Source organism: Pteronotus mesoamericanus, unplaced genomic scaffold, assembly GCF_021234165.1.
Source record: "Pteronotus mesoamericanus isolate MK-2021 breed Mesoamerican mustached bat unplaced genomic scaffold, CSHL_Meso_final scaffold_651, whole genome shotgun sequence".
NCBI classification, from domain to species: Eukaryota; Metazoa; Chordata; class Mammalia; order Chiroptera; family Mormoopidae; genus Pteronotus; species Pteronotus mesoamericanus.
This window is the reverse complement of record NW_026555325.1, coordinates 2,943,608-2,957,060: the sequence shown is the minus strand read 5'-3', so window position 1 is coordinate 2,957,060 and position 13,453 is coordinate 2,943,608. Positions and strand designations below refer to the sequence as shown.

General features: G+C 37.6%; 1 pseudogene; it reads right to left on the bottom strand.

The window, feature by feature from the left end:
• Nucleotides 1-881: 881 nt before the first annotated feature.
• Nucleotides 882-2,357, bottom strand: LOC129061667 (keratin, type II cytoskeletal 8-like; annotated as a pseudogene).
• Between the last annotated feature and the right edge of the window lie 11,096 nt (nt 2,358-13,453).

The window sequence follows — 13,453 nt, the reverse complement described above, 5'->3', positions numbered from 1 at the left end:
TCTCTAGCTAGGCATCCACAAGCAACAATGATCGCATGTATGTGTATGTGTATGTATATGTACCTGGCATATGGTATACTTCTTCACACTAATTTTAGTAGTTAAACATTTGCTAAAATAAAGATGTGAATTTTTGTAAAGAATATAACATATGCTGAGGATCTTTAAAAAATTATTGTGCCCTCATATTCATTACAGCATTCGTTACAGTAGCCAAGACAGAAAAGCAACCTAAGTATCCATGGATAAATGAATGGATAAAGAAAATGTGATATACATATATATGCACAATCAGAAAAGAATATTATTCAGTCATAAGAAAGAAAAAATCAGATGCTTCATTTTTGAAACAAAGAATAGTTGATTTGGCTTTTATTATTTATTTATTTATTTTAAATGTATTTTTATTGTATTTTTTTATTACCATTTATCCTCCTTGTACTCTCTTCTACTCCCCTATCCCCAAAAATCACCACACTCTTGTCCATGTCCATGAGTCCTTTTTTCTTTTTTGCTCCATCTCCCCATTCCTTAACCAACCCCCTCCCCTCAGAGCTGTCCTGGAGAACATTATGCTAAGTGAAATAATCCAGTCAGAGAAAGACAAATACCATTTGATTTCACTTATATGTGGAATCTAATGAACAAACTGAACCAGCAAACAAAATAGAGACACTCATAGCTAGGGAGCAGACTGACCGTTGATTTGGCACTTAGTTGGGGGTGTGCGTAAGAGGCAGTCCCCCAAGCAGTAAACTCCCCCACATCAAGGGTAAGCTGAGGTCTGGGGCTGAGCCTCAGATGGGTCTTCTGTGCTTTCCACTCTCCTACAGGGCTCTTTTTCCACAGGCTTGGGGGATTGGAGGGAGCACAGTAGTCATTCACTTGGCCAGGACATCAGATGACTCAGACACTAGCTTCCCATCACAAGTCTCAATTTTCTTCACAACCACCATTTTGGAGGAGCTGGTGCTGGTTTGGCTGGAGGAACCAGAGCTCCCTCCAGAGCCCAAGTTGGCCTAGAAGCCCAGGCTGTAGTTGAGGTTCTTGTAAGCTGTGCTCAGGTGACCTTAGTAGCTGCTGGTGGTCTTGGTATGAATACCCATGCTCTGCATCCCAGACTCCAGCTGGTTCTCCTCACCCTCCAGTAATTTGCAATATGTGTCAGTCTCCACTTCCCAGACCAGTTTGACTTTCATGAGCTCATGGTACTTATGCAGCTGCCAGTCCTGCTAGGTGGTTCTCAGAGCAGCTTCCAGCTCAGCCACCTCTGGACATGAGCATCCTTGATGGTCAGCTCCCCACGTTGCCTGGCATTAGTGAGCGGGTTCTCCAGGGAAGCCCTCTGGCTGTTGAGCCCCTTGATCTCAGCCTTGAGTTGGCTGATGTACCAGTTCATCTCAGAAATCTCAGTCTTTATGCAATGCAGGTCATTCCCATGCTTCTCAGCCAACATCTGCAGCTCCTCATACTTAATGTGGTACAAGGCCTCAGCATCCACCCCACTGCAGTTGGCAATCTCCTACTACTGGGCCTTGATCTGCACAATGATGTCATGCAGGTAGAGGGAACTGTTGTCCATGGACAACACCATGGAAGTGATGGAAATCTGGGACTACAGCTTACAAATCTCCTCCTAGTACACCTGCCTGTAGAAGTTGATCTCATTGGTCAGCCCTTCCAATTGAGACTTCAGCTCTACCTTGTTAATTCAAGCTTCTTCCACATCCTTCTTGATGAGGACAAATTTATTTTCCATCTCTGTGCACTTGTTGATTTATTCCTCGTACTTATTCTTTAAGTCCTCCACCAGCCCCTGCACATTTCCAAATTCTGCCTCCAGCCTCAGTTTCTCCTGGGCTGGTGTGTCCAGCTGCTGCTGAAGGTTGTTGATATAGCTCTCAAATATGTTGTCCCCATTAATGCAAGTTTTCTCCTGCTGCTTCAGAAGAGTCCACTTGGTCAGAATCTTATTCTGCTGCTCTGTGCTCTGCATCTTATCAACAAAGAAAGCAAACTTATTGTTAAGGCTCTTGATATGCTCCTTCTCTGGGAAGTCTGGAAGTTGGGGTCCACCTCCGGCTTCAGGGGGATCAGCAGATCTGGTTTATTTGCACACCTGTGATACTCCCCATACTCCCAGCCCAGCCATAACCCACTGCCACATTCATGTTGGCACCTAGGCCAACCTGGTAACTGTCACTTACCTGGGAAAAGGCTGAGGAGCTGATGTGGGTAGAAGGCACACTTAAGTACCTGAAGCTGCAGAGGCCAGAGGTCAACACCTTGTAGGTCCTCTGGGTCACCCTTGTGGGCATAGAGGAGGCTGGAGTGGAGGTAAGGAGGCTGAACCAGGCAGAGATTCAAAAGGGAGCCAAAAAGCTGCTCTTCCTGAAAGAAATCTTACCATTTGTGAGAACATGAATGGACCTTAAGCACATTATTCTAAGTGAAATAAATCAGATGGAGAAATACAAATACTTTATGCTCTCACTTACATGTGGAATCTAAACAAACAACCAAGCTCATAGATACAGTGCACAAATTAGTGACTGTCAAATGTGCAGGGTTGGGGAGGTGAGTGAAATAGGTGAAGGGAGTCAAAAGGTACAAACTTTCAGTTATGAAATAAATGAGTCCTGGGGGTGTAATGTACAGCATGGTAACTATATTTAATAATACTGTACTGTGTTTTTGAGAGTTGCTAAAAGAGTAAATCATAAGAGCTCATTACAAGAAAAAATTATCATTGTGTGGAGAGGAATGTTAAGTAAACTTATTGTGATAGTTACTTCACAATATACACAAATACTGAATCATTATACACCTGAAACTAATAAAATATGTCAATTACATTGCAAAAAAACATTTAAAAATCATTTGTAAAATACAGTAAATAAGGAAAAAATGTCAAGAAACATGTTTACATTAGCCTAGGCCTCTCCTGACTTGAAGACAGTATTTCATGTGTATTAAAGACTTGGCAACTCTCTACCAGAAGAAAGTCCAGAAGACCTAGACTGAAAATGTAGGGGGGGGGATGTGTTTTGCATAGCATAATTTTAGAATCAGTAAGTGAAAGGTGCTGGGAGATAGATTTGGTTTAATATATGAAATATTTTTCTAAAAAATGTTAATGATTTTGCTTTAGGACTTCTGGTCAAGACGGAGGTTGTAATTCTTTTTGTGATTGTTCGAGGAGACATGCTTCACCTCCTTTCACAATCACAAAAAGAATTACAATTAAACCTCAAAACAAATAACACCCAGAACTGTCAAAAAATTGAACTGTGTGAAAGTCTGACAACCAAGGATTTAAAGAAGCCACATCCATCCAGACTGCTAGGAGGGGTGGAGATGCAGAGATGGGTGCAGAGGTGAAGAGACATATTATGGTGCAGAGGGGCAGCAACGGTGATGACAGAATGGTCATGGGCAGTCCCACATTCATGTACGGTGGGAAAAATCCAGAGGGATACCTTGGGAGCAAGCAATCTCAGCCCAAGGCCAGATTGCACAGCCCAGGGTTCTAGTGCCAGGAAGGAAAATCCTCAAAACTTCTGGCTATAAAAACCAGTGTGGGTTAGGGCAGCAGAAGAAACTGCCTGATTTTCAGGAAACTCTGCTTAAAGGGCCCACATGGTCTTAGAACATACCTAAACTCACACACTCTGGGATTCAATACCAGTGTAACAGCTGGAAAGGCACCAATCACATATGGAGAGTGGGTGAAGTGACTGGAAATAGGACAAGCAGCAGACAAATCTCTAGAAGCCAGGAAATGACATACTCCCCTCTCCAAGACCTCCCTTCACACAGAGCCACAGAGCAGTGAAGCAGGTTGTCCCGCCCTGGCAATTACCTAAGACTCTACCTCACATAATTTACAGGTGCCTTTTCTACAATAGGCCACACTACTAAGGGAGTTGAAGCAGTTCTGCCTAATATACAGAGACAAATCACAGGGAGGCTGTCAAATTGAGGAAACAAAGAAATATGGCCAAATGAAAGAACAGAACAAACCCCCAGAAAAAGAAATAACTGAAACAAAGATAGCCAGTCAGATGCGGAGTTCAAAACACTGGTGATCAGGATGCTCAAAGAATTCACTGAGTACAACAGCAACTTAAAGGAAGAAATGAAGTTTATACTAAGTGAAATAAAGAAAAATCTACAGGGAACGAACAGTGAAGGGAAGGAAACCAGGATTCAAATCAATGATTTGGAACATAAAGAAGAAATAAACATTCAACCAGAACAGAAAGAAGAAACAAGAATTCAAAAAAATGAGAATAGTGTAACAAGCCTCTGGGCCATCTCCAAAAGTGCCAACATCAAAAACATAGGGATGCCAGAAAGAGAAGAGGAAGAGCAAGAAATTGAAAATTTATTTGAAAAAATAATGAAAGAAAACCCTAATTTGGTGAAAGAAGTAGACAAACAAGTGCAAGAAGCACAGAGAATTCCAAATAAGCTGGACCCAAAGAGGACCATACCAAGACACATCATAATTGAAATGCGAAAGGTTAAAGTTTAAGGGAGAATCTTAAAGGCAGCAAGAGAAAAGCAGAGAGTTACCTACAAAGGTGTTCCCATATAACTATCAGCTGATTTCTCAAAAGAAACTTTGCAGGCTAGAAGGGACTGGCAAGAAGTCTTCAGAGTGATGAAAAGCAAGGACCTACAGTCATGATTGCTCATCCAGCAAAGCTATCATTTTGAATGGAAGGGCAGATGAAGTGCTTCCCAGACAAGGTAAAGTTAAAGGAGTTCATCATCACCAAGCCATTATTACATGAAATGTTAAAGGAACTTATTTAAGAAAAGGAAGATCAAAACTATGAACATTAAAAAGGCAACACATTCACAACTATCAACAACTAAATCTAAAAAAACAAACTAAGCAAACAAGAATGGGAATAGAATCATAAATATGGAGATCATTTGGAGAGTTATCAGCTGGGAAGGGGAAGAATGGGGGAAAAGGCACAGGGGTTAAGAAGTATAATTGATAGGTACAAAATGGACAGGGATATGTTAAGAAAGTTTAGGAAATGGAGAAGCCAAAGAACTTATGTGCATGACCTAAGGACACGAACTAAGGTGGGGGATTGCTGAAGGGAAGGGGGTACCAGGTGGGAAGGGAAAGGGGGAAAAATTGTAACAACTGTAATAGCATAATTGATAAAATATACTTTAAAAAATTAACCATAGAATTACCATGTAAAAAATATTAACAATTTCATGCCAACAGCTATTCTGTGTTTAGACATTATTAATTGTGTCTTTGTACATATTAACTAATTTAACCTTTATAGAAATCTACTTTACAAATCATAAAATGGAAGTACAGGGATGTTATGAAATGAATGTAGCTTCCCAGTCACGAGATAGCAGAAAAGGCATTTGAACCTGCATAATCCGGCTCTGTAAATGAGAGGCTTATCTATGAGGATGTGCTGTATCTCTGATGCTTTGAAATTTAATGGGATTCCCTACTAGCATGTTCTTTTTTATATTATAGAACTTGTTTAAATGAAATATGGCTGGACCCTATCAGGTACATGACACAGGAGATTTCTGCCTTAGTTACACCTTGTACCAGATGATCACTGATGTCGCTTTTAACTTTTAGATTCTATAGTCAAATAATCGGGATTTTATAGGTTTTCTTTATCTATTAATCTTTGGCATTATTGTTTAGCTGCTCATTTGAAATTGTTTATAGTGTAAACTATGAGGCAGCAAATCAAGTTTTAACTTGTTGCTGGGATCTGTATTTATAAAGAACATAGACTGATTTCATAACATGGGAAGTGATTGTGGCAGCTTCAGTCTCTACAATGGCTATAGGTTGTTCAAGTTGTCATATATAATCAGGAAAACAGCTTTAGGAAACTTGAAATTGTATTTATAACTAAATTACTTTGTAAAAGGGAGTCTGGTGCTGTCAAACACAATTTGATCAACAGTGGGGCAGTTTAAAAAGTGTAAGTGAAATAGATTTGCCAATTAGATATAGTGCTTTATAAATGTGGGTAACTGACCCTGAGGAACCAGTAAGTATCCGGAGAACTCAATAATCGCTTTAAAAAGTAATCAAACCTTGTAATTCCATCTAGGTTTTCATATCATGAGGAAAATTGTCTGAATCAAGAAAAAGAACATAGGGATTTCAATTCATTTTGATATTGCTTAATTAAGTTGGTTACCATGTTGCTATAAATATCATACCATTTTCTACAGCTTGCTGATTAGCATCATTTTGAAAGGTAATCCAGGGTTAGGTATGAGAAATATGAATAATGTGTTTTTTTGTTTTAATATAATGCAATTTAAGAAAATAATTGCAAATGAGATTGGGGAAGTTAAACTTATTTGATGTTCTGAAGTAGGAGGATGGGAGAAGATTATGGGAGCCTTGATGGTCTTTTTTTAGTAATCGTCATTATTGCTTGAGAAGTCCATCCATTATCCCAACCACAATGACATTCATTCTGTAAGAAACACTACACAAGTAGAAACTAATTAAAATTAAAACTCTCATCTATGACAGCAGGAATTTATAGTGAATAATAAAGTGTCAAGTAGTGCTAGTGAGATGTCTTGGAGCTAATTCTGGCAGCTACAGAGTGAGTGGGGCCACATTTTCAACCCAAATGATTCACGTAGTTTACTTAGAATTCAATTTACAAAATTTTTCATTGATTTTTTTTTTAACCCTTCACATTTGTCTTTTCTAAAATCAGAATTTCCTTCCAATTTCCCCACCTAGGACTAATATTTGTATGTTACTACTACCTCTGAGAGAGTTGAATATGAAAATAGGGATTGTAATAGAATCCATAGGGACTCATTAGAAAATCATTAATAGATCCTGTATGCCAATATTTGTCTTGATCTTATTTACTCAGGGTTTCTTAGAGTTCTTAAATGTCAACCTGAAAACAGAGAAAAATCAGTTTAGAGCCCATAAAAATAGAGTTATTATTGGCCTTTTGATCTTTTAACAAGTACTTGGCAGTTTATAAAAAGATGCCCAATGGTCTTATAAAATGTGAAAATACTAATTAACAGCTGAAATTTGGCAAAATTAGATGTGTAAAAATTAGAAAAATTATCATAAACACATATGGTCACATGTTCCAAATTCTGTAGCTATTAATTTTTAGGAACTTATCTGAAGTGCATACTTCAGATGTATGCACTTCAGATGTGGAACACCAGTCCTTGTTCAAAAAGCACAACAAAATACATATATATATAGAGAGAGAGAGAGAGTGTATATTTATATTGTATACATATATGTATATATATATATACACGTATAAAATACGTGTGTGTATGTATGTGTGTATCCTTTACATGAGTATGCATATTAGACAAAGTTTGGAGAAACCCTGCCCCCAAAATATTTATTACAACACTTTCGAAACTTATTTGACCACAAATCATTCCTCTTTTTTCTTTCACCATACATATATTGGCATTCTGTAGAACAATTTTCAAGAGATTTTTACTTAGAACATTTGATTAGTTTTATCATTTGCTAACATTTTAATTATATTTTGGTAAATAGTTTTGTTTGACGGTTATGTGTTATACTGGAAAATCAGAAAATTTCCAATTCAGCTTTGATAAAGGATGTTAGGCTAAATTATTTGAGTAAAATTCCTCCATGGAAAAGTAATTTAAAGCCCTAAATAAAATGTTTTTATGTGTATACAAGAGACATAAAGGAACACCAAAATTGCTTTTGACCTGCATTTACATTACTCCTAAATTTAGTTTGATAGTTTTGGGACGAGTGGGAGAAAAATCAAAGCCAATATCTGGCAGTAGTTGGAGGGTTTTACAGGAAAGATTAACTACAATAAGCTGTGATTCCAAAGAGCTACATGCTCAAAGTGAAGGTCAAGCTGAAGTAGATCAGTCTTCTTGTGTAATTGCAACATGAAGTCCAGGCTTCATAGCCTTAAACTTAAACTTATCCAATCTGTTGAAAGCCTTAACGGGAAAAGACAGGTTTAGTGAAGAAAAAGAAATTTGTCCTCAAGAGTGCAGCAGAGAGACCTTGTGTTAATTTTAATCAGGTTTGACCTATTCTGAGGATTTCAGATTCAACAGTCTTCTCTGTATTTCAGCCTGCTGGTTTGTCCTGTGGATTTTGGACTTGCCAGCACCCACAATCAGTTTCTTAAATATATACCCCTTCCTCCTTCTTCTTTTTCTTCTTCCTCTTCCTCCTGTTCTTCTCTTCTTTTTTTCCTCCTCTCCTCCTCTCCCTTCTTCTTCCTCTGTGTGTGTGTGTGTGTGTGTGTGTGTGTGTGTATTCATTCAAATATAAAAAGGGATTTTAAATGGAGAGTGGGAGGAAAAAAATTAAGTTGCTTTATGATTATACTCTTTGCCTGCTTAACATTTCCACTATAATATCTTTCTTCCTTAGTTAAATGCTTTGACTATGTGGATACATTTGGAAATTTAGGAGTCAATAGTTTTTGTCTGAAATTTAATGTTTGTTACCCCCACTTCCTATTTTTCTCTCTGAGATGAGCCCTGCTAAACCTTTATGCGTGTGCCCTAAGAAATTTATTCATTTCTTCAGAGGCTGTCTAACACCTGATTCTTTAGAGCTGTCTGGCTCTGAGTTCAGTATTTGTTGGCCCAGTAGAAATAATCTTATAGTTGCCTACTATTTAGATTCTCAGTTTTAGATCACTGGTATGTACATGTATATGCATGTGTATGTTCCCTTCACCTCTCTCCCACCAATAACGTTTAATTTTGAACTGCCTCCCAGGGGTGATATGAAGCATAACTAACTTTGGTGAAATACACATTCCAACAGCAATCATTCTGTAGGCTTACATGCTCAAGCATTTTTATGGCCTTGTTGCCAAAAGGATAATTAAGCATGCAAATCTCAGATACATTCAAAAGCAATTACATATTCAGCTAGGTTAAGTATTCTGTGATTTGAAGTTATTACAGTCAGAGGTCTTTGCTCCCCATGATCTCAAGAAATAGAAGTTGCAGTGTAATTTTACAAACAGTTGAGCTTCTGCCTCCTGTGCCATTGGAAAGAGAACATAATTACAATCCACTGTGAATTCTGCCTCTGACTCTTGCTCTCTGAAAGGAAATGGTCTAATATTCTTTCCTCACAGTGCCTACACCAGTGCCAGATTCAAGTTAATGTAAATAACAGTTTCCTGATTGGATGTTCATTAACATGATGGTTATTCTCAGGTAAGAGGAATCACATACTCGTAGAGCCAAAAGAAACCTTAAAAGATGATAGAGTTTAGTCTCTGACTTAAGAATTACGGGGCTCTCCAGATGGCAGCTATTAACTTCATAAAAATCTACAGCTAACATGAAATACTAAAGACTTTCCCCCTAAGATCAGAAGTACGGCAAGATGTCTATTCTTGCCACTTCTATTCAACATTGTACTGGAGAGTCTAGCTAGGCCAGCACAGGAAGGAAAAAAAAACAAAGCTGCCCACCCTGAAAAGAAAGAGGTAAAACTATCTTTATTTGCATAAAACATTATCATATCATTTCTAATGAATCTACAAAAAAACTACTAGAGATTATAAATTATGAATAAGTTATGTAATGTCACAGGTAGTAGGTCCACATAGAAAAATTAAATGCATTTCCATATACTACCAAGAAAAATTTAAAGTATAAATTCCAATTGTAGGTTCTTTAACAAATATTTTAGCTTTTGTCACAGTGATAGAGTGTCACAGTGATAAAAATCCAAAAGTGAGAGAATGTATTGCCAAGTGCCTGCAATCCTCAGACAGGGAGGGGTCACACAGGTGCCTCCAAGAAATCAAGGAAAGCACCCGTAAGACAAAGAGGCATTTTTAAGCATCTACCTAGATCAACAAGTGTGAATGTTAAGTATGTTTCTCTTTCTCTCCCTCCCTTCATGTGCTTCAGCCTTGAAAGGTTTTGCCGCAGAAGCTGAGGGATGAGGTAACTGAGAAAGAAGCTTTCACTCACTCATTCCCATTGACAAGGGGGCACAGGTGGAGAGGTGAAAGTCTTATGAAGTCTTACTTTTGAATAAAGATTAAAGTATTAATTATTATAAATTTATATTTTATATGTAACATGACATTATAAAATATGTATTAATGGAAAGGTACATTTACATTATAATCATTACTATGTTGGGCAGAGCCTTTTGGATTGCTGATTTGAGACACATCCAAGTACTTCTACTATTAAGGATTGATCAGAATATGCACAGAGGCTTTCCAGAGTTTTCTAGTTGCAGGGGATAAATCTTGTCAACTGCATAAATTGTCAAGGGAAAGTGAGAATCAATAATAAAGGCTGACTCTATTTGATCACACTCTATGAATTGTGTTTGCTCAAAGTACTAGTTATTATTGTCATGGTTCTCATCCAGAAATAGCCTATGTTATTGTTTTCTTGACTCTGTAACTTTGCTTCCTCCTGGGAGTGCCCACTATTTTGCATTTTGTGGTGCTCCAAGATGATAGAGTGGGGGAGAAATTATTCTCCTTCCTTTTTGATCGGGAGATTAGAGAAACTTCCTGATTTGGGTTTGGACCCAAAATTGTTCTATTTTGCCCCACTTGCCTCTGACAAAGATTCCTTCCTTGATCAACCTCTAGCAGGGTACCTCTTAGCTCTCTTCCCTACTGGGCCTCAACCTTAGCTATAAAGACTTAAACAAACACTAACAGTTTCTAACTGCTCATGGCTGCATTCTTAGAATGAACCTAGCTCCCTTTAAAATGCTCACCTGAGAAAACTCAAGGCCACTAAATGAATTCCTGTTGTTCAAGTCAACACTTGAAGATAGAGCCTTGCCGCCCACCCCCTTTTGGTAGGGACCTAACACCAGTTAGCAAACCCCAGGTGGGTTTCACATAACCAAACTGCTTCCTGTTTTTGTAATTTTTCACTTCCTTGGCACTACTGAGGCCCACTCACCCCCTTGCTATTCCATCATCCTCTTTTTAAAAACGCCCAATCACCTCTGTACAAATCAAGGTTGAGTTTAGTTCATGCTGACCTCTTTTTCCCTATTGCAAAAGTGTATTACTGACTAAAATCTGCTCTTACCACTTTAACTAATATCTGGTTTTGATTGTCTTTGATACTTCTCAACACCATAAAATATATATTTTTTTCTCTTTGTACCAGAATAGAATAAAATTTTACCCAGAATAGAATTTGATCCAGCCTGTTCCAAACAAATGTTATTGCAAAACACTTCTGGGAAAATGTTACTAAATTCATAAAGAAAAAAAGAAACCTCCCTTGCAAATAAATTTAACTATGAAATATAAGCTAAACCTTGTTTTTAAATTGAGGAACTTTTCAGGGGCCTTCAATGTGCTAATGGATTATGTGAATCAAATTTCTGAAGAGCAGTTTTGGAATGCAGTATTTTCTTAACTTACTTGACCACAGAACTCTTTGTTTTCAGAGCACCAGTTCCAGGACATTCCAGAACTACTGTTCCAAAGAAAATATTTTCTTGAAAATCCTGGCTTAAGTATTTTAAATTCATCATCTATTAATTATACTCACAGCTTCGTCATCCTGTGGGCTATAGAGACATTAGATAATGGCCACTTTTTTTCAAAGTCTGAATTTTTAACAATGTATCAGAATCATCGCAGCATATTTGTTAAAAAATGCAAATTACTGGGCTATGTACCAGGTCTGAATTAGCGACTCTAATAGGAGGTGGGATCTGGAATCAGAATTTTGATAGCATCCAGTGTTGGATTCTGATTTACACTAAAGCCTAAGAACTCAGGTGTGAAATTTTATCTCTAGCTGCTCTTCCAGAATCCATTGCTAAAATCATTCCCAAAATTTTGCAGTTTCTTTGGTGTTTCTATTTTCCTTTCTAAGCAATAAGTTGAGGGAAGAAGAAGCTGAAAGCTGCTTTAGACTTTTTCTACTCTGAGAGAAAAACAAAAAAGTTCAGTGATTTATTTTTCCCGCGCAGCAGGCGCTAACTTTCCAATGTGCTTCTAAAGAAGACACATTCCTTCCTCCCAAGTGATATTTTCATGGGTGTTTGCTGGTTATGTGTGACTTGAAAATTAAATATTGTCATTCCCTTCAGCCAATCCTTAAAAGTTTGTAACAATTACAAACTGACTTTATATGCAGTAACAGTAAAAACTTATTTATAAAAACTCATATTAGACCATGCTTTTGAAATCTAGATATAAATCAATTTTATTTACTATCTATAGATTTAGAAAGAGATCAATCAAATCATTTTAATTTTTTAAATCTAGAGTAAATATGTTGGTTCCTACAACCTTTCCAAGTAAGATAGGGTTTTCTCTATTTTAGTATCTTCTTCTTTTTTTTTCTTTTGATGCCTTTCCCATTTAATTTTCTGCCCAATATAAAAAATGAGGTAGGTACTGTTAATTATACATAATTGGAATCTTTTATTTCTATGCAGGCATACCTCAGAGATACTATGAGTTCTGTTCCAGACGACCACAATAAAGAGAGTCATGAATTTTTTGCTGGTGGAGGGTCTTACCTTCAAATTTTTGTAAGAAATACATCTGTAAAGCACAATAAAGTGAAGTACAATAAAACGAGGTATGCCTGTACTTTGCAAAAATGTTCTCCTCCCATTAAGGATATAAGCTATTCAAGAAAATGTCTTTCAAGGTTATAGAACAGAGCACTTAGGGGTCAAAGCTGAAAAAAACAGTCAATTTAAGAATAGTTTTATGTGTAGCTCCAGGTTTTGAAATACTTAATAAAAGAGAAAGAAAAAGAAGATGAGTAAAGAAGTGCCATATTTATGGAAAGAATCAGTGGTTGTCAAACTTGAGTGAACACTAGAATCACCTGAACAGCTTGTCACTAGCAGGTTGTTGTGACCCACCCCCCAGGTTTCTGGTTCAGCAGGACTGGGCTTGGGCCTAACATGTCTAACAAGTTCCCAGGGGATGGTGATGCTGCTGCCACTTGCAAATGCACAGGCACTTTTACCTCTTCTAATATACCTGAAGGAAAGAAGGAATATGTGTAAGAGAAAGAAGATAAAACTAGTGAAGAATCATGTAATCAGCATCTTGGAAAAGCTGGCAGTTGCAAACATAATTTCTTAGCTCTATTACTTGTTGGAGCTCATTTTGAGCTGAGTAGCTGATCCTGAAATAGGACTCAGTCTACTAAGTTGTGGCTTTTAAATTATACATAGTGTTACCAAGTAAGAGTTCACTGCCTGACACCCTTGTATTGACGTAGATACCAATACTCTGGTACCAGCTTTTGAGAAAAGAAAAAAGCTTATATTGTGAGTTCAGCTGAGCAAGGAGACAGGAAGCAAGGCTCAAATCTGTGTCCTCATCCAGGATTTTGGGCAAGACTTAAGGGGTTTCAGCAACAGATCTTCCTGGACAAAAGACCATTC